Here is a 22,801-nt window from a genome sequence, read left to right on the forward strand (position 1 = left end):
TGGAAATGGTCACAGGGTCAGGACTTGGCTGGAAGTGTATAGAATGCCTTTATGATGCCTGTAGATGTTTGCATTCCACAGCTGGGGCTGCCAGGCACTGAGGTGGGGGTAGAGGGCAGCAGGGCAGGGGGGGGGGCTTGCTCAACCCATCATCGTGTCAGCAGCCCCTTTTGTGAAATAATAACAGAATCCTACCACACCCCACCATCTCATGCTGAAATAGGCAAGTGGTTCCTAAAGCAGAAAAATGTAACAGCAGTCATGACTGCATAGTCACCATCACAGGATGCTGTACAGAGAAGGGTCACCTGTGTGCAGAATAACATGGAGCAATTGAAATGCAATCCGCTCCAACAAGTGTTTAATGGTACCCTCAGCTGAGGTGCAGTAGACAGTGTCTCTTAACACAGCTGTGGCCCTCCTACTAGGGAACTTAGATAAATGTGCACACGTCTGTGCAAATGCACACTTAAAGTTAGTTGAGCCCAGGCTGGTGTGAATCCCTGGGGAAAAGAAGCACTGTCTTAAACTTTAAGACATCTGAAGTGTAGCTTTGTTTGTGTGTGTGTGTGTGTGTGTGTGTGTGTGTGTGTGTGTAAGAGAGAGAGAAGAGACAGAGAGAGAGAGAGAAGGGAGGGAGGGAGGGAGGGAGGGAGGGAGAGAGAGAGAGAGGTCAACATTTCATTAAATGTCTTCCTCTATTACTCTTTTCCTTAGTTTTTGAGATAATCTCTCACTGACCCTGGCTCTCACCCCTTCAGCTAGACTGGCTAGTGAGCCCCTGGGATCCAGCTGTCTGCCCCACTGGCACTAGAGTTCCAGGACAGCACTGCCACACTCAGCTGTGATATGGATATTGGGGATCCAAATTCATATCCTCACACTTCCTCAACAAGTGCTGTGCACACTGACCCAGGCTCCCAGACCTCCATTCTAGCTTCCTTAGCTTTGAACCATTATTTTAGTTCTCTTGTTCCTTTTGGTTTTTGAGACCAGATCTCATGAACTCCAGCGCATTTCTGTCTATATCCAAGGGTGGTCTTGACTCCCGCTCTTCCTTCCTCCCCTTCCTGTCACTGGCCTCTGGCCTCTGGCCTCAGAACTCTTAGACATGGCATCAGAGGAGAGACTTTGGATGCAAGGTATGGTGGCGATAAGAGGAGGGGTCCCTGAAGCTCACTGCAGAAGTAATAGGTGGGGTCAGTGTGGCTGTAACGACAGGGGTGTGATCGCTAGGCCTCTCCTCTGAACCTCACTTTCTCCCTAACATGCCTCTGGCCAATTTAAGGACAGGGGGACCTCAGGACTGGAGGCATCTTGCGAGGGAAAGTGGGAGAGAAGCAACGAGAAATCATATCCATGTACCACACAGTGGTGCTCCCGCAGGTCAGGGGCAGGCCCACCCCTGCCACCTTGTTAGGCGTAGGCTTTGGGGGATGTATCTGTGAGACTGGGGGGTGGACCAGCTGCCTGACAAGTGGGGGACAGAGGCACAGTGAAGGTGTCAAGTCATGAAGGGGAATTAGCTGCCAGGTATCAATAGGTGCAAATTGCTGCAGGCACTGGTGACTGAGAGCCCTGGTGTCTCTATTAAGTCCTCAGGCCATGAGGCCTTAATGACACCCCTGCCAACAACAGAAGAGGCAGCAAGTGACAGACGCAAAGAAAGATGCCAGCTAATCTAAGCTGAACACCCCATGGGGCCTGGGAACTCCCAAGGCCTGGCTCCTATTGCCTGTCACATGGTGGCAGAGAGGATGACACTAAAGATCAGCTTCCAGAGACAGGGGCCTTGGATGGAGGTGAGTGGGGGACCAAAAATGTGGGGTGTAAAACTGGAAGTGACTCTCCATGTGGAGGAAGCTGGGCTAGGGGACAAGAAAGTCCCATGTGTAAAGATCTGACATCACCCCTGTCATTATTACTGCTTCTTGGAATCTAGCAGGCATCTGATATGTGTCCAGCACTGCTCCAGGCTCTTTTAATTGGCACTGGAATATGAGTACACATCAATTATATTTATTATAGTTAATCCTATTTGTAAAGGTCCTACTGTGAGCCAGAGACTAGCAATTGTATGCTAATAAATAAACATAATTTAGCATGTCATTATGTACCAGGCCCCTTCCTGGTGCCCCCTCCATTACTATGGTACATTATGTGCCAAGTATGTTTGAAGAACTTTCATCCGTTGCTGTTGCCATCATCCTTACTGATCCTTCAAACCTACAGAATGGGCAGTATTATTTCAATTTGCAGTTGAGCAGGTGGAGACTCAGTTGGATTCACTTGTGATTCACTCAAGCCTGTTCTCTGAGCTACATTTCCCACACTGTATAGGCACCCATGGGTTAATCTTAAAACATTGGTGTGGTCCTTCTCATTGTCCAAATGGAGATATTGAAAACCACAGAGATGAAGGAGCTTGTCGGAGCGATGGAGCTGTGGCTCAGCACTCTTCCTCTGCCATTCTGCCCCATTGCAAGATGTTGTGAAGAATGTTGACTCCCTCTTCTTGTGGTCCCAAGGACAAACCAAGTAAGATGCCAGCAAAATTTACCCTGGGAAACCAGTATGCTTATTGAGCTTCCTTATAGAGCATGAGTGAGTTACAGGCAGAAGCATAGGTGATCCTAAACCAGTCACACTAGAAAGTCTCCATCCAGCAAGAATGATGGCATCCTCATAGTTGCATAGATGGAACCTCTTCCATTAACCTTCCCAGCCTATATACTCTGGCACCACCCAGAGTCCGCATCCATAAACAATTAAGACTGGGCTGCATAAAAATGGCGGAGAGGAGTGGCTGGACCTCAGGTAAAAGTTCATTGATGCCACCCTATCCCCTCTTTCTGTGGTGGAATGTCAACAGTATACAGGTCTAGAGATCTGGTATATTCCTACTGGGACCATATGGTACACAGCATCCAATATAAAAAACTAATTGTACTAGTCAGCATCTTTGAGTTACAGAACTAACAGGAGACAGGCATAGATATCAATGCTATCATAGATGCCATGAGTACAGACTGAGGGAGTCAACTGCCATGGAGATTGAGAGAAGAAGAGAAGCTGCAGCTACAGCGGAGCCACTGATATAGTCTGTTTCAAGTCAGAAGACCAACGTCCCAGTAAAAAGGCAGTCATAGAGAAGGACTGACAAAGGGAAAGACACCAGTCTTTCTTTTAGTGTGTGCATTATGTGTGGTGTATGTATGTATGTATGTATACATACAGATGAGGGTGTGTTTGGCACAGGTGAGGTGGGCATGTGAAACATAGGGGTGGGTACAGAGGATGTCAGGAGTCCTCTATTAAACTCTGCCTTATTCCCTTGTGACAAGGTCTCCTACTATACCCAGAGTTCATAATTTTTCAGCCAGGCTGGCAGCTGACAAACCCTAGCAATACTACTGGGTCTCTAATACCTCCCTTTCCCCAGTACTAAGTTTATAGAGCACAGGGCACCCCTAGCTTTTTGTGCTGGCTCTTGGGATCTGAACCCAGGGCCTCATGCTTACAGAGCAAAAGCTTTATTGGGCGAACAATCTCTCCACCACCCCATTCTTTCTTACTTAAGCCTTTTGTTACACTCAAGCCTTCCACCAAACACTCTCACCTGGGAATCTAGTCTGTCAATTCAGGTATGAGGCTCCTCTACAGATAGCTTCACTGGCAACACCAAGAAATCATATGGAACCAAGCAACAGCGCAACTAGGGACTTAGTCAAGTGGACACAAAATTAACCACCAGCCAAAAGCCAGGTTCCCTGAAGGTTCTAGACTCATACCTCAATCCACCCCCAAAAGATCCATGTGTCATTATCCCTCCCAACTTAGGGAGAGTGAGAGTATAGGCAGTACCTCGGGGAGGACTGGGGTGGGAATGGAAACCCCTAATCCAGAAGCATCTCCTTCCCATGAGCACTTTCTGTCTAGTGGTCATGCCTCCTATAACACCTCCAACACACCCAGTCGGCAGGGACAACATGCATAGATAGGATCAGGCTCACTGTGAAATATGCCAGTGACAGAAGCTGGGATAGAAGGAAAAAGGGCATGGTGAAGGAGGAAGGAGTGGCTACCATCCTAGGAACTTTCATATGTGGGTGTTATGACATAGAGCATTCATGAAGGGGTTACGACATTCTGTTTCTCTTTTGAATGTATACATATTTTGTATGTGTGTTCTCTTAAAGTCTTTGGTCTTGGACTGTAGAGGTGGCTCAGTAGTTAAGAGTGCTTGCTGCTTTCAGAGGACCCAAGTTCAGGACCTAACAGTTGTTAGGCAGTTCACAACTGCCTGTAACTCCAGCTCTAGGGGATCCAGTGTTCTCCTCTGGCCTCCACAGATCACAGATACTTGCGTACATGTGGCATGTATGTGCACATATGCACACGCGCGCGCGCACACACACCCCAATAAAACAATAAAAGCATTAAATTAAAAAAAGAACTCTTTGCTCTTAGCTTAGTAGTAATGTGTGGTTCTCTCTCTCTCCCTCCTCTCTTTAAGTCTCACTGTTTCTATCTCTTCTCTCTATCCCTCTTTCTCATCTCTCTTTTCCATATAGCCCCCTATTCTGATTTTGAAAGAAAATGATCATCACTATCTCACTATTTTCATGGCTTCCCCCAAAGGCCTGAAAATTAAGTGTAAATAAATTATCCATTACCCGAGAAGCCCTGTCCTTCCCACATACCCTCCACGGCACATTCCCAGCTTCTTCCTTCACCTTCAAGAGACATTTCCCAAGGTCACTAAATTAAGCCTTCAGACAATCGAAAAATTGAATCTTGGTACATCTATTTTCCTAACAAAATTTCTGCAGTGCGGATTGGGGCTGACAGGTGCAGGCGCATAGCCTTCTGGGCTGTTCAGGTCGATTTGGCCAAGCAGGACAGCATCAGCAAGGATTGGAGGGAACATCTGAGCCACTCAGGCCCCCTGGGAGTCACAGAGTCCCTTACCTCCTTGCCACTGTAAATGACTGTCCCTGTCGCTCTGGAAGCCTCTCTTTGCCTCCCTTTCCAGCTCCATCTTCACCCCCTGCAGCCAACAGTTCAAAATTTTTCTTCTTTAATTATTTATCAAACAGACCCCTGCAATCATTGCAAACATGTTTAAATAGATCTGGAAACTGTTCTTTGCAAGGAGTCTAGTGATGCCATTGAAACCACAGTCCTGGTTGGAGAAGAAGGGCAGGAAGGATGTTGGAGGGATGTGAATTTGGGAGAGAAGGAGAAGCTTCACCCACCCCACCCCACTCCACTGCAGTCTTTGAGGCAGACACAGGCTAGCTGGCTGGCTAGGGGATGTGAGTCTCCCAGGACCTGAAAGCTAGGGATCCTGGCTCAATATGTGCCAGGCCCTTGACTCTGGGGGTCACTTCATTCTGGGCCTCCTTGCCATATCTAAAACCTGTATCTTACCTGATGCTGAAAGCTCAGCATCCCTTCAGTTGGTCCTCCTTCAGCCTCCGAGACTCATATGAAAAGCTTCTGGGCAAAGTTTGTATTCTACATGGGTACCTATGTTAATGTCACAACTAGGCTTTAATTTGCTTCAGTGACTAGCCCGTGGCATACTTAGAAGACAAGTTAAGTTTATCCTTGGTTTTGAGTAGCCACTAGGGTTCTACTTGGGTGCCCAGGTGCCCATGGCCACCTTACAGTACCAAGGACCTTCTACAAATGAGTGTAGGTAAGACCAGAGTGTCTCACAGTATTTCAGTTGAGTGAATGAATGAAGCCATCAGTGTGTTCAAAGCACTGCTCACACAGCCGCCCCAAATCCAGCTTTCAGAGACTTGGGACTCAGAGGCATGAAGTGCACACTCCGGTGGCTGTGGCTGTGGCCTGAATAACAACAGCACGAGAGCCTTACCAGCTTGTCATAAATCTCAGACATCTGCATTGTTTGTGCTGAAGGGTCTGTGTGTTCCTGTAACAAATTCCAGGAGGCCAGCAAAGCTGATCTGGGACAGAGTCCCCATCCAACACACCAGCCTGTGCTAAGTCTGCAGAATATTTAAATAAGGGGTTAATTTATAAAGTGAGCCACAGGAAACTTTCCAGAATTGTCGTGACCGTGTCTCATAAATCGGCACAAATTGAATCTAGGTTTCTGTGCCTGTCAGCTCCTGGGTAAACCAAAATTTATTGAGAGGTGCATAGGTTGCTGTCCAAGGAAACATAGTAAATGAGAGAAATGTGTCCTCCAGAGATCAGTAAACAAGACAAGGAGACAGGTAGCCAGGAAGAGGCTGCAGAGTCAAAATGTAGGATCTCTCTGCCCTGGGATTCTGAAGTTCAGTCCTGCTGGAGGCAGCTGAAGACTGGAAGACTTTAGTGAGTTTGTCTTTTTTAGAGGGATTTGCAGATGGAGACATTGGGGTGGGGAATCAAGAGGGGTGATAGATAGCCTGAGGGTTATCCATATGATAATGTTACAGATTGTTATACTGTTTTGTCCAGAACCATGATTATTACTGGAAAACAGGCACCTCTCACTGTGGCTGTTTATCATAGCCAGGCATGTGTCCCTTGGTGAAACAATTATAACAGCACCTCATGTGTTTTGAGGACCAGCCGTGAACAAGACACTAGGTTAAGTACTGTACAAACTTTATTTCTAGTCTTCCAAAGGATGGTTTCTCCAGGGTAGGTTTTTTGTTTTTAAAATCCCACTGTTGTCCCCCTAGCTGAAAAAAAAGTGCCTGCATTCCAGGAAAGTGTTGTTTGTTTGTTGGTTTTGGTTTTGGTTTTTTGGCTAGCATTTAGTTTGCAACTCTTATTTATTCCTTGACACTTAAACTTCTGTACAAAATCATCTGGTAGTGAATAAAGCCTTTAAACCTACACACATGTAACAACCATACCTCCTACTAAGGACTAAGACATAGTACAGTTGGGAGAGTGCTTGCCTAGCATGTATGAAGGCCAGAGTTCAAGCTGATCATCAGTACTGCCTAAACTGGGAATGGTAGCCTGCACCTATCATCCTAGAACTTGGGAGGTAGAGGCAAGAGAGTCAGAGGTTCAAGGTCAAACTCAGCTGCATAGGGAGTTGAGGCCAGCTTGGCTTATAAGACATCCTGCCTTACAATGAATGAATAAACAAACAAATAACTTTAGAAGTAAACACTCCTGGGATTGACATGTAAAACAAGCTTGTTTCTAATTTAAATTAAAAAAGGAAAAAATTAAAAATAAGTAGTAAACACTAACAAAGAGAGTCTTAAGTGTATTCATAGGCCAGTTGTGTGTTCAAGAGAGCAGAATTGTGGTGAGCTTTGTGAATATTCACATAGTTTGTCCCACACAGTTAGCCTGAATCCTGGCAGCATAGCCTGGAAAGAAAAGGGAGGCAGAGTGACATGCATGAGAACTCTGCCTTCTCTAGTCTGCTCATAAAGTGAATTAGGCTAGTGGGATAAAGAGGACTTAAAAAGGAAAACATGCTAAAATGCTTTTAGCAGACATCTAGTAGAAACTCCCTGGACTTCATTTGATAAGGAAAGAGGCAAAATCCAAACCTTAATGCAATGTAGTGTTGTTTATTTCTGACATTTTACGTAAGTAGATCCCTCATCTTTATCTGCACATATAACTGAGACCAATAAGAAAATATAAAATTATTCTGCTATCTGAGCTGACACTTCTTTAAAGCCTTGTTATTCCTGTTCCCTTCGATGTATATCAACTCCAAAATACACAGTGACACGAAAATTGTGTATTCAGATTGTTCAGATTGTGCTATTGATTCATGGAGAAAGTGACCTTGTATGCGCACATCAAAAGGAAGATTATATATATATATATATATATATTATATATATATTATATATGTGTGTGTGTGTGTGTGTGTGTGTGTGTGTGTGTGTGTGTGTACTGCCTCGCCTCTTCTCCATGGCAGTGTGTTGCACTAGAGCAGTGTGTCTGTTTTAACACCTACATTTACTTTGCCTTTGCACAGACTTATAGTATAGGGCATGGGTCCCAGGGAAGGTCCCCAGTAAATTTCACAGGTGTGGCCTGGGAGGGGCACATGTGAGGTCAAAGTCCTGTGTTTCATTTGCAAAGCCAATGGTCAGAGCCAGAGCCAGAGACAGGAGATTCTCTCTGTAGCCTTGACTATGGTTTTCTCAGGGCAAAGTTCTTCCTAAGCTTACATACCCAGAGCCCTGGCACTAGGGACCCATGGAATGGCATCATCCAGTGTTTGTTTTATTTTGGGTTTTGTTTTGTTTGTTTGAGACAGGGTTTTTTCTTTGTAGCCCTGGCTTACCTAGCTTTGTAGACCAGGCTGTCCTGGAACTCATAGAGGACTGCCTGCCTCTACCTCTCCAGTGCCAGGATAAGAGGCATAAGCCACCACCATCAGGCTTCATCCACTGTTGTAATGAGACAGAATATTCCCACACCTCAGCCTTTTTAATGACTCACATTATATTGTTTGCACCTGTATTAGTTACTTCTGTGGTTGTTGTGACCAGCTCTCTGATGGAAATAACCTAAATGGAAGGTAGATGGGTGGGTGGTGGTGGCGCACACCCTTAATCCCAGCATTTGGGAGGTAGAGGCAGATGGATCTTGGTGAGCTTGAGGTCATAATGGTCTACAAAGCAAATTCCACAACAGCCAGGACTACACAAAGAAACCCTGTCTGGGAAAACCAAGAAAGAGAGAGAGAAGAAAGAAACAAAAGGTGTATTTGTGGCTTATGATTTTAGGGGTGTTTCGGTCCATCATGGTGTGGAAAGCCTGTGTGGCAGAGATTCTCAAATAATGGCCCACCAAGAAGCAAGCAGTTTAGACAGGAATTCTGAGTGTGTAACCTCTTCAAAAACTCGCTTATGCAAGCCAGTCCTGGCCTCTAAAAAGTTCCACAACTCCCTGAAATTATGGCCCTGTCTAGGAAGTAAGTGTGTGAACACAGGAGCCTGTGGACATTTTACATTCAAACCGTAACAACAAGCATCATACCACACATGATGCCATGGGACTGGCAACTGTGGTCCTTAACTTAATCTTACAGATGCCCTCAGGTTGAGGTCCTCTCAGCACCTGGAGGTGGAGAATGTGACATGCATAGACTCTTGAGAAGCTTGACAGAGGTCAGGTGGCATGAGACAAAGTTGGAGTAGGTACTACAGATCTCTGATCCCAAATCAGACCTGCTTAATTATTCTATACATCCAAAGCCCCCATGAGTCAAATTCCTCATCACAGAACTTTGCCAAGAACTTTCCCATTCCTTTCCCCAAGTTCAGGATCCGTGTAGAGAGGTGTGAGAAAGAAGGTAAAGGGTAAATGAAAGAAATGAAGAGAGCAGAGGCCAACCATCAGCACAGAGGAGCCAATTCTGTGTTGTATTCAAAAGAAACCATAGCCCAGTTTCTATTAGCCACAAGTTCTAGAAGTTCACATTGCACTTGCCTGCCTAGGAAGGAAGGAGAAGAAGAAGAAAAATGAGGGAAAAAAATAGCATGTAGGAAGCTTAAAAAGTGGTTGGCTATATGTAAATGGCTTTTATTATAACTGCTGGGCTGAAGCAGCAGACTTCAGCTGTGTAAAATGCCACTTGCTCTTATCACGGTTCATAGAGATTACCTTTCAACGTGAGCTTCATGTTCATTTCTTCCAACACTTAGGGAGGCAAGCGAGGCAGTGACTCCTTCATTTCCTAGTCCTCGCCAGCAACCAGCTCCTTCCTCTGTGTTTTGTTCGCCCCGTATGATATTGCATCAAGGCAATTCACAGCAGCAGTTGAACCAAAAGCAATTTAAGTAAAAAAAAAAAAAATGGACAAATATGGATGTCATTTCTAAAGCCTGTTCAAAGGCCTTTGACATCACTCAAAGCCTGAACACTTCTTAGAGGCAAGACACCCCCCCCAGCTCCCTACCCCCAGCAATGCAAGACCTGAGATCTTGAACACAAAGAAGAAAATGCAGGGCTCAAAATGTATTGCTTGGAGAAGCCCAGATTCTGTATCATGTATTGAGAAAGATTGATTCAAAACCAAATAAATTCCCAAAGGCCAATTAATATTTATTATTTCAACATGGTTTATTTGTAGCAATAATGGGCACCACCTATCAATATTTATTATAGATGAGCATGCTGTTAGAGGACTTACTTTTATCTAACTTAATTTTCATAATCACCTTGCATAGAATGTCTATAAACATTAGTCTGTAAAAGCAGATGTTATTATCTTCATCTTACAGATGGGAAAATCATGCCTCTGACCTGCTCATAGCACAGATAAAAAAAATTTTAGTGTGTAAATACATATGGGTGGTGTGTGTGTGTGTGTGTGTGTGTGTGTGTGTGTGTGTGTGTGTGTGAATGTGTGTGTGTGTGTGTGTGTGTATAGGCTAGAGGACAGCCTAAGGTATCACTCCTAACATGCCATTCACTCTGATGTTTGAGGCAGGTCCCTCACTGCCTTGGCATTCACCAAGCAGATTAAGATGGCTGGTCACTGAACCCTGAGGACCTGCCAGTCTCTGTCTCCCCAGCTCTGGAATTACAAGTGTAAACCACCATGCCTGGCATTTTATGTAGGTTCTATGGTGCTCAAGCTCAGATGTTCATGGTTACAAGGTAGATATTTACTGACAGAACTATCACAGTAACCCAGGCTACAGAAATCTGGAGAGTGAAGTCCATGCTGTGTGGATGCAGAGGTCTTTCCTCTTCATTGTGCCCACTTTTCATTTGGAAGAAGATTAGCAAAGTGGGACACAGAGCTCTGCCCAGGCCTTATGCCTTCTTCTCTGTGTCCAGGCATATTTGACTCTTAGAATGGTGAAACTTAAACAACCCCCTACACACACACACACACACACACACACACACACACACACACACACACACAAAGAGGGAGGATTGTCTTTTGGAGGAGAAAAAAAAAAAAAAAACTAAAGGTAGTGGAAAAAGCCAGTCCCCAAGGATGATATACTGTAGAATTCATTTACATAACATTCTGGAAATGTCAAAATTATACAAATGGAGAGGAGGTCAGTAATGGCCAGTAGCTGGGAGGAGGATGGTGTGAGGAGGGCAAGGTGGCTATGGAGGGCAATTGAGGAATCCCAGGGCCTCCAGAAATGCTCTGCCTTTTGACAACCATCGCCAGTGTCCCCACTGTGACATTGTACTAAAGTTTCATGTCCTTACCATTAGGGCACCTGGGTCAAGAATATGTGGGATCGATGCATTATTTCTTACAACTGCCTGTGAATCTGCATGTATAGGTACTTCTAAACCTAAAGCTTAATTAAAACACAAAGAAATTATTGGACATTTGAGGAAGCAAAAACATTAAACACCAAGAACATTTCAGTGGTGTATAACACATTTTCCCTTCTCACCCAAGCCCACTCCCACCTCTGCCTCATTTGCACATTACAAAATGCAGAGGCTATAAAGAGTAGTTACACCTACATGCTGGGCAGTGGCCAAACTCTGGCCATTCTCAGAAAGGTCAGAAGGCCATGCGGAAGCTTAGGACCTTGGCCTTGATTCAGATGGAAAGAGAGAAATGAGGCCCCCTGGCCAGGAGCCCTTGTGATCACTATGAACCAAGAATGGATGTATTTTATGTGCAAAGCCATGACCTTATTTTCCCCTCCTCTTGCTAATAGGTGTGAAGATTTCGCAATAAATATTGCTTATGCCTGTTAATTGAACTGCAGCCCAGATGGTCAGAACATGTTTATTTTCTCATTTTTAATTTCCCAAGTTCTTGCAGTCACGGGAAGTGGGGAAGGAGTAGAATAAGTTTACACTGGAGTCAGATCTGGTTTGGAGTTTGTGTCCCAGCGATATTCATACCAAAGAAAGCACTCAGTCTGCATTGTAAATTGGGACTGAAGAATGAGTTGGGAAATACATGGGAAACCCTGTTCCCAGCACCTCGCAATGCTCTGTGGTGATCCTTTTTCCAAGTGTCTCAGGAGCTTCAAAAGGACCTCTCAGCCCCAAGTTCTAACAAATGCAGACAAGAGTAGAAACCCTCCATTGCTTTTTTTCATGATTACCAATATGAAGATCACTGTTAATTGTCAACTTGACAGAACCTAGAATCAGCTGGAAGATGGACCTCTGGACATGCCTGTAGAGGACTGTCTTGATGACAGTAATTAGCATGGTGGGGTTGATAATCACTGTAGGTTGCACCATTCCCTGGCAGGAATCCTGGCCTGTATAAAGGGGGAGAGGAAGCTGAAGAGAGGCATCCATCCCTGTTTCTGACTGTGGCTGCCATGTGGCCAACTGCTTCAAGTCCCGCTGCTCTGACTTCCCTGCTACAACAGGCTGTACCCTTGAACTGTGAGTCAGAATAAGCCCTGTCCCCTTAAGTCCCTTTTGTTAAGTTATGTTCATCATAGCAACAGGAAAAGAAACTAAGATAAACACTTTGTAATGGGCCCTCTCTTCTGGTCTGTTTTGGGACCTTTCTCTCTTCACCTTTCAAAAGGGCATGTGAAGGTTCAAATCACTTGATGCACAAGAATAGGATTCATACATACAATATAAGATGAAAAGACCCAGTGCCTTTCAGTTCCACCCTCATTGTGTTCTCATAGAAGAATAGTTTTTGATGAAAGGTCTTGTGTAGCTCTGGCTGGCCTTTGACTCATTAAGTAGCCAAGACTGACCTTGAATTCCTGATCTTCTAGTCTCCATCTCCCATGCATTATGATTCCATGCCTGCCTCTTGCATAGTTTTTTTTTTTTTTTTTTTTTTTTTTTTTTTGTGTGTGTGTGTGTGTGTGTGTGTGTGTTTGTACAGCACAAGTGCCACGGCATGCATGTGGAAGCTAGAAGACATGTTGGGTGTCAGTCTTGCCCTTCTACTTTATTTGACACAGGGTCTTGATTTTTGCTACTACATACACCAGATTAGCTGGATCATGAGCTCCCAGCTTACTGCACAGACCTCTAGACCTCTGTGGTTAGCTAGTGCCAAGCTCCATTCTCTGACCCCAAGACAGGCTTTATTTGTACAAGCAAGATACCACTACATTCTGTCTCTGCCTCCTATCTCCCCATGAAAGTGTCAGTTACAGACACATACAACTGAACCTAGCTTTGCATGGATTCTGGGAATCTAAACTTGTGTCCTCACACTTGCCTGCAAGAGCTTTACTCACTGAGAAGTCTCTTCAGTCCCTTGCTTCAATGATTTTTAATCAAAATACTTAATGATCATGAACCCTGAAAGTGCATACTCCTAACTCTTAGGCACTAAGCAAAAGCCTGACAGTCTTTGTTCTTTGTATGTTGTTTGTTTCATGTTCTGATTTTGGAGGGACAGTGTGCATTGATCTGTGGAGAGATTGTACAAGGCATAACAGTAAGGACTCAATAGGACCGTGGGTAACAGATGCAGTAACTATGTAAGCAATGGACATGGAAGTTCTAATGGCTACATAGGATGGTTACAATGAAGAACGATGAGGGCAGCGCCCCTAGTGTGGTTCCACTGCTACAGGAGGCCTATTAGAGACTCACCAGAGCCTTCATTTTCTCTTATTTCATTTGTATAGACACTAAAGAAGATTCTTGATGGTCAGTCACTCTTGATGTTCACATCTTACCTGGTATTTGCTCATATATGATGGGTCTTTAGGTCATTCAGCCCATGGGATCTTGTTAAATGAAAAGTCTCGTTCAAGAGGTCTTGGATTCTATGCTTCATATACAGAGCCCCAAAAGTGATGCCAGAGTTATGGGACTGAGAACAGAATCTTAAGTCAAAACCTTTACAGACCAGTCTTTAACAGAGTCAGTATTGCTGGCTAGGGACATGCTGGGGCCTCTGGACATTTAGTGAATGATGTCTGTGGGTCTATCCCATGATAGAAAGTTCCATGCAACACAGTTGTCCACAAACTGGAACACACCCCTGGGCCACTGGGTGTGCATGAGATATTTGTTTGTGAGGCTCTGAATTCAGAATTCACTTTTCTTGACACAGAAACACAGGGTTCCCCAAGTCTTACAGAAATGCAAGGCCCCTCTAAACGACGGTTGTACTATGTTATGTTAAAAACACCAAGACTTAGGAGGCATCTTGGGAAGATCACAGCAGTTGAGTTGCCATGCTATGTGACTTGCATGTACTGAGACTTACTGTACTCACCATAAGTGGACATGTGTGCCCTCCAGCTGCACTTAACCCCAAAGAAGAACAGATTTTTTCCTATTTCTCCTTAAGTCTGTATTCAGAGATGTGCTAGTAGTCTTAATTTGACCACTTTAGAGTATTACACCACAGAAAGTGACAAATATTACCGAGCAGGGTGGTTGTTTCTGTTGTGAATCTCCAAATAGCTGGTTGGCTTTGATATTTCAGTTCCTTTTTTAAAAATGCCTTTATACTTCAGACAGTCTATCAATTTTTGGTTAGTTATATGTGTGGTTGGGTTATGTTATTCATGAATTTCATTCTAAGACCCCCCCAATGAAGACAGTAAGCCACTCTTTTAAGAATAGTTCTATTATAAATCACTGTCTATTCCCATGCTCATGCAAGCAACCGTCAGTAAAATCTGTGGGTCACAAAAAGAAAAGGAAAATAAAAATGTATGAATATAGGAAGAGGACTTGCTGAGAAGAATAAGCGGTTGATTGGAAGGGGGAAGGAGGTAGTAGGATAATGGGGAGGTGATCAAAGTGCATTAAACATTTATGAAACTGGGAAAGAATGAGTACATTTAAAATATTTTAAAATTAATGTTCTAAAGATTTATTTTTTTAAATTCAAGTGTATGTGTGTTTGTGTGAGTATGTCACATGTGTATGAGTGCACATTGAAGCCAAAAGGGAGTGCTAGATCCCCTGTGCTGGAGGTATAGGCAGTTGTGAGTTGACCAATATGAATGCTGAGATTTGAACTCAGTTCCCCTGGAAGAGTAGGAAGTACTCTCAACTGCTGAGTCTCTCTTCAGTCCCTTTCCAGGGGGCACTTTTTAAAGAATCATAGAAAAGAAAAACCTAAGCCGGGTGTTGGTGGTACATGCCTTTAATCCCAGCACTCGGGAGGCAGAGGCAGGCAGATCTCTGTGAGTTCGAGGCCAGCCTGGACTCCAGAGCAAGTGTCAGGATAGGCTCCAAAGCTACACAGAGGAACCCTGTCTCGAAAAACCAAAAGAAAAAAAAAAAAGAAAAGAAAAAAAAAGAAAAGCCTAATGTAGAAAAGCTCACATACAGACATGCATGAGCATATGCACCTGTACACACTTAAACACACATGCACATGCACACACACACTCCCTCTCATCTCAGGATTGGTGAGAGGCAGTTTGTTATCAAGCTGGCTGTATTATGAGTGCTACTAACATTGCACTCATGTTTGAGACCTTGCTTTTGGCAATCATTTCTCCTCTTATTATTTTTTGTTCTTTTTGGCACGAAAGTAGTGTTTCCATAAATAGCACATCTAATGGAGTGTGTGACTTTATTGCTGTCAGCCACTATAACAGCAGAGGGAAATTCAATAAACATAGAAGCTAAGACCAGAACATAGAAGGACTTCCCACTCCAGAAGTTAAGTATTGTAACCTTTCTAGAACACTCTCTGGTCACCCATGAAATTCTGACTTTTTGGAATAAGAAGCCACCCAGTTTAGAGCTGGGTTGACAGTAGGTATCTGGCCAGGTTTGGAACACATTCAAGATGATGGTGACCATTTTGTTGACTTACAGAACTACCCACTCTTCGCCAAGGGATTGAGGCTATCCAGCTGGAGGGGATGAGATAACTGTTAAATGTGCCTAAGCTTTGGGCACTAGCAGCCTTTGCATAGAACAAACCCACAAATGAAATGTTGTAATTCTTTGCCGGGATAATTGGGACTCTCTTGCTCAGCTAGACTGGGATCCAAAGTAAAGGATGAGGCAGGGTTTTTTTATTTTTATTTTTGAGCATAAATATGTGAGAAAGTGAGCAAATCAAACTAATTGAGGAGTAAAATAATTCATTCCATGTCCCTCCCTCAGCATGGATGCAAATGGCACATCATTAAGTAGGGCCTCGATACAAAGGCAGCAGCTTAACCATAGCATCAAATATTTAGCCAGAGCCAAGAGCAATTTTTTATTATGTTTTTTATAAGTTTGATTTACTAACCTTCAGTGCATTCCCCATTTTTAGAGGTTGGCTCGCAGTTTTCATTTGTTTTCTCTGAAGCACTGACTCCTTCCCATGGTTTCAGCTGTCCACTCAGTTCTTAATGGCAGAGCAGCACTGAAAAGCATAATTACATTTCCTAATTATGTGTAATTAGGCAAAACCCAGATGATGTATCCAACGTGCTCCTGGAATAGCCAGGGGTCAAGGACTGCTGGAATTCAGTAACATTTTTATAAATAAGCCAGTGCGTTAGTTAACGTTGGGGTCTAAGGTGGTGCTGGGTGCCTTGTAGACCAATATAATGGCTGAAATATATAGCATTCATTTATTTAGCCCAGTAAAGCTATAATTGATTCCCCGCCTCCTTACCCTCCTCTCCTTTTAAAAAACAGAGCTTAGATTTGCTATTCTTAGCCTAGGAGCAGTCCTCTAAACCCTGAACCACAGTTCTGCTTACTGACAGCGTAAGTGATATTTATTTTTTCAAAGCCTAATCCTTTTGAAACATGGAGAAATAAATACATCCTTTTATCTACCATATGCCTGGGATAGGAAATAAATTCTTATTTTCCTGCGGTGTGGTACCAGTGGGCTACAATGAATAATTTGGGCAGGCTCCCTGAAGATAATAGGGAAGCCTTCTCTATTACCAGGGATAATTATGAATCTCATAATAGAAAACATCCCGAGCCTGAACATCAATCAAGGAAGATAAACAATGGGAAATGATAGGTATACAAAAGGGAAAATGGCACCAGCACTCATGGAGGGAAAGACCACGGGATTCTGGTGGGGTTATAAATCATAGAGTCAAATAATCCCTGGGCAATTAATACCCTCAAATTAAAACATACAATTTTTTTTAAAGCAAAAAAAAAAGGTGGACTTTTTGAGCAAGACATTTGGTTGTCTTACAAGATTTCATTCAAAAATCCCATAGTGAGTCTTGTATGGGTATCTCCAGCCTCTTCCACCCTCAACTTCTCCATCCCTCCCACTCCCACCCCCCAGCCCCACCAAAGTTGGTTGGGGCATCATTAACAGTGTTACCATGTGTACTCTTCTGATGACCTCAAGCTGGTTGCCAGAGACAGGCCATGAGCTGGCAAGGCCAGAGATAGTGGTGGGTGACCCTCAGGGTCTCTAGCTCTAAGAAGACAATGAAGACTGGCTTATTGAGCTGGAAGTCTGTCTGGCTCAGTCAGCCCAGAGCCTGTCTCCAGTCATGCACATGCAATTTCAGAGCTATAGACAGATGGAAAAGTGTTCATTTCCTAAAGAGTCATCATCTCTTTCTAGTGAATCACCCTTCATTCATGTGCTTTCTTGTTTCAAAAAAAGAAAAACAAAAACAAAAACACAAATACTTAAGGTACGTCTAGGGACTTCTCTTTCAAATGTCAACAGGATTCTTGATCATGTTGGAGAATCATGTCTTGTTAGTCTTCTTTTAGTTTTCAAAATCAAATATTAATTTGTAGTATTAATTTATCTGCCAAGTCATGGGCATAGACCAACAGGGTGTCCAGCTTTCCCTTATATATCCTGCATGTAGAACTTCAAAGAGTGACAAGAATTCAAACACAATCTTTCTTTTCCGTCCCTGTTAAAAATCAGGACTCTATTTGAGTCAATTGTCAAATATGTCTGGAAGGCCACAAAATATGCTCCTGGATTTTGTTTTATTGGCCTCATCCAATATTTCATAAAACATATTTTTAAAGAAATATATAATTTGTCCCCCAAAGCAAGGGTTTTCCCATGCCATATAATTTGCTAAGTGTGGCTTTACTGCACCGTAGCCTATAATTTATAGTCAGCCTCCACAAGGCAAAAAATAACTCCAAGCTATGATTAAGTAAGTAATGGACAAGGTAACTAATATTCCCGGAAGGAAGCCCTTCCAGACACTCATTTTAAGTGACAAAATGGTTGAAGGTTGAGATGTGCAGTCCTGTACTAATTTAACTGGGTTGTGTGGAATGGAGATGCACCATGATAAACTGGCCTATCTGGGCAGGGACGACATGAGCTGAGCTAGATTTTACGCTTGCATTTTAATGAGCCTGCGCCTCATTTTCCCTGTGTCAGGTGAATGGGTTTGTGCCTAATTGTGCTACCAGTTTCCCCTCTAAAGTAATTCTTGGGGAATGAGTAATCTAGTATAGTGCAAACCAATTCTGAGGTAGCAGCCTATGTTGTGTAGATGGGGGTGGGGCATGACAGATTGGGGAAGACTCAGACTTCAGAATTAAACAGTACTGGGAGTTGGAGAGATAGCTCAGTCAGTAAAGTGCTTGCCCAGCTAGCTAGCATGAGGACCTGAGTTCATTCCCCAGACCCACATGACACATGTGGGCATGTGGAGCACACTTATAATTCCAGTGCTGGGCTAGTAGAGATAGGCTAGTAGAGATAGAGTTCCAGATCTCTGGAACTCCCTGACCAGCCAACCTCACCACATGGATGAGCTCTAGTGAGAGACTCTCTCTTTTTTTTTAAAATGTTTTAAAAGATTTTATTTATTTATTATGTATACAGTTATCTGCATGCATGCTTGCACACCAGAAGAAGGCACCAGATCTCATTACAGATGGTTGTGAGCCACCATGTGGTTGGTGGGAATTGAACTCAGGTCCTCTGGAAGAGCAATAAGTGCTTTTAACCTCTGAGCCACCTCTCCAGCCCAAGAGACTCTCTTAAAAAACACAGAGGACTGGCACTTTGGTCTCGGCATGCACATTTATATGTACCCACATAGATAGATGCATGAACACACACACACACACACACACACACACACACACACACACACACACACACACACACACGCCGGCAGGGGAGAAGAAATGGGGGAATATGGATAATACAAGGCTTGGGAGATATATGGCAAACAAAAAATGACAGTGTGTTACAAGACATGAAAGAAGCAACACAGGTCTGCTCACTGTTTTGCACACCTCTACAATGAGAGGTAGAGCCCATTCCCTCACCATGTACAACAGGCTGACCGTGTGACTTGCATTGGCCAGTGGAACCATAACAAAGTCAATGTGGCCAGAAAGTAGCTATATCCCAGACCTCTCTTTTCCAGCTTACCACCCTGAGACCACTGTAAAATCATGTCTGGTCTAGCCTGCTAGAGGGTTGCAGGCCATGTGAAGGGAGCCTTGTTATCTGAGCTGATAGCTTGCTGATGCCCCGTACGTAAGAAGGTCATTCTAGATTCATATAATGGTCTACTAAGCTAACTACAGAGACCAACCAAGACTTCCTGCACTAGAGAAGGAACCCTGCTCTTGCACATCCATAAACAAACTGGGGTCAGGGGAGAGAGTTTGCTATTGTTACCCACTGTATTTTGTAGAACTTTAGTACATACCACATGCTAACAAATGCAGAACCAACACAGGGAACAAGGATCTCATAACTCTTCAGCATGAACTCTCAATAATTTAGCTTTTATGGGTTGATGTTACTTCTGAGAAAAACACCGAGTACTGAGAGCCTCCCACTTACCATCCCTGTCCATCTGACTAGATGAAGTGTGCTTATTGACTGTTGGAATGGGTCATTTGACTGGACCAGTGCCTTTGGGAAGAGCCTGTGTAAGGATAAGGCTGCCTGTATTCTTCAGCCCTTGCCAAGGCAGAAGCAGAGTTCTATAGATTTGGGGCACATAAACACTGGGGATTGGAAAGACCTTTATCTGGTGTTGCCTAAGGGTGTAGTGAGCCTGGCCTGGTGTAGGGAGGAAGGAGGGTGCCCTGCAGAAGAGGGAAGCAGGAGAGTGTCTTAGCAGGCCAAATTTAGCCTAATTAACAGATTTGCCTAAGGCTGACCCCGAAGCAGAAAGTGAAGCCTAGATCAGCCTGCTCAACTCCTACCAATAAGGTAATGATGAGGTTGAACCACCAGGCCTCAATCCCATAGAAGAGTTTCCCAAAATAGACAGGAGTTAGACAAAGAACACCCCTACATTTCTTACCTCTTCTGGGTCCCTATTTCCCTAATGACCCAACACATTTGTTTAGCACAGTTTTTATCCTTGCAGATAGGTGTCTGCGGTTCTTTTTCAGCTGCCCGTGACTTTGTTTCTACTTGGTAGCAAAGGTGCTAAGAGGTGTTTGCCAAAGTACCTCACAAAATCAGTATCTTCCTGTTGGAGATGGATGGGTGGCTTCTATGGTTATTCTATGCTTGGCTTCTGGGAGGAAGGACAGCACTCTTGAATCTGCTTTAGGAGCTGTTCCATAGCCTGAAGAACACTTCTATGGAATTCACCAATAACTACACAGCCGCTGCCCCCGAGTTTGACCATCCTTCTGCCCACACACATAAGGAAGGGTATGAACAAGACATAGGTTGCCCCAAGATAACTCTTCATTCTCCCATGTTACCTGATTTGACTTCATTTTACCACTGACATGCCAGCACATACCCCTAAATACTTATAGGCCCAGAGATGTCTAGACAAGGGAAGAAGAATCTCATAGTCACCAGCCACTGAGAGAGATGTCCTCTGGGACCTCACTTCATGGGTTTCATGCAGTTGGGTGGTCTCTTAGTCTGAACAGACAAGACCTTGGTAACTGACAAGGGAGTGACAGACTGTGACACCCGAGGTTGCATGACAAGACCTTGAGATGCTTGCCTTCCTTTCTCTTGGATCTCTTGCTCTGAGGAAAACTGTACACCATATAGTGAGGACCTTCAAGCAGTACCAAATTGAAGTTTACGTATTAAGGATATAGACTTCTAGTCAATAGCCAGAGCAGTTTGCCCACTGATATTGATAATGATTGTCAATTTGATATGCTCTAGAATTACATAAAACCTCTGGGCTTGGGAGTTTAATTAGATTAAATGAAGTAAGAGGACCTACTCAAAATGTGGGTGGCATAATTCTATCAAATGGAGTTCTCAAAGTAAATACAAAGCAGAGCAAGCTAGGCAGCAGCACTCCTGTCTCCTTGTTTCCAGTCTGAGGACGTGATGCCTACACTACTGCCACCATGATTTCCTCATCAAGATGTACTGTACTCTTGGCCTGTGAGCCAAAAACAAACAAAGGAACAAAACCCTTCCTTTCCTTTTCCTATGTAACCCTTGTTTTTGTCAAATATTTTTGTCACAATAACAAAAAAAGTAACTAAGATACCCCCCCCCCGTGTTAATGAGCCGTCTTGGACATATGTCTTCCAGCTCTCATTAGGCTTGTGAATGATCACAGCTGAAATCTTGACTTAAGAGAGACCCAAGGCAAACTTCTATCTAAGATGTTCCTCAATCCCTAATCCACTCAAATTGTATGAGATAGTAAACTTTTGTTGCCCTTTTTGAAGTGCTAAGTTCTGTGAAAATGTGTTACCAACCCTAAAGTTGCCTGTCTACACTGCCCACAGCATCAATAATCCAAGACATTAACAATTAGAATGACCCAGGCATTGTAGCATACACCTTTGATTCCAATCCTGGGGAGGCAGAGGCAGAGGCAGAGGAGGCAGAGGCAGGCAGACCTCTGTGAAGTTGAGGCCATCCTGTGCTACAGAGTGAGTTCCAGGATAGCAAGGGCTCTGTAGAGAGACCCTGTCTCAAAACAATAATGAAAACCAACCAATGGAAAAAATCCAAACAACAAAACAAACCCCAGTTAGAATAAGGGAGCAAGTAGGACACCAAAATGCTTTCCTTCAACCCTTGACTTTAATATTTATACGTTTGTGGATAGAAACTTTGAGGAATTATTAGATCCCCTTATTCACTGACATCTATTACTTTTTTAAAAAGGTATTTAGTCCCAGCACACCAGAGGCAGAGGCAAGAAGATCTCTGTGAGTTTGAGGCCAGCATGGTCTACAAAGTGAGTTCCAGGACAGCCAAAGTTGTTGTACAGAGAAACCCTGTCTCGAAAAACAAAAAACCAAAACAAAACAAAAAAGGGGGATAGGTGGAGAGATGGCTCAGAGGTTAAGAGCACTGACTACTTTTCTAGTGGTCCTGAGTTCAATTTCCAGTAACCACATTGTGGCTCACAACCATCTATAATGAGATCTGGTGCCCTCTTTTGGCATGCAGGTATACATGTAGACAGAACACTATATATACAATAAATAAACCTTAAAGAAAAAAAAAGTATGTCTAATGAGTCTAGAGACCTCAGATTTAGGGGATCAAGCCTTGGGAAGTCTACCAAAAAGAAAAAAGAAAAAACCAACAAAATGTTCCTCAATTAACAAATATATTTAAAAAATAAAATTAAAAGGTATTTAATGACAATATTTTAAATTTTGTTTATTACCAGGCTCTGGTGGCACATGTCTTTAATCCCAGGCACTCAGGAGGCAGAGGCAGGCGGATCTCTGTGAGTTAGAGGCCAGCCTGGTCTACAGAGTGAGTTCCAGGACAGGCTCCAAAACAATACAAAGAAACCCTGTCTCATAAAACAAACAAAAATGTGTATTTTGTTTATTTATTTTTTATGTATGCCTAGTGCCTTCAAAGGCCCAAAGAGGGGTCAGATCTCTTAGACCTGAAGTTACAGATGGATGTTGAGTCCCCATGTGGGTTCTGGGAATGAAACCCAGGTACTCTGTAAGATCAGCTAGTCCTCTTAAGTGCTGAGCCATGTTTCCAGTCCTCATGTGG

At 43.6% G+C, this 22,801-nt stretch overlaps 1 protein-coding gene across 2 annotated transcripts in view; it reads left to right on the forward strand.

The window, feature by feature from the left end:
* The window catches only part of Wwox (WW domain containing oxidoreductase), a 985,794-nt gene that overhangs the window by 583,444 nt on the left and 379,549 nt on the right, over positions 1-22,801 (forward strand). The window lies entirely within an intron of this gene.

This window comes from Cricetulus griseus, chromosome 3 (assembly GCF_003668045.3).
Source record: "Cricetulus griseus strain 17A/GY chromosome 3, alternate assembly CriGri-PICRH-1.0, whole genome shotgun sequence".
NCBI classification, from domain to species: domain Eukaryota; kingdom Metazoa; phylum Chordata; class Mammalia; order Rodentia; family Cricetidae; genus Cricetulus; species Cricetulus griseus.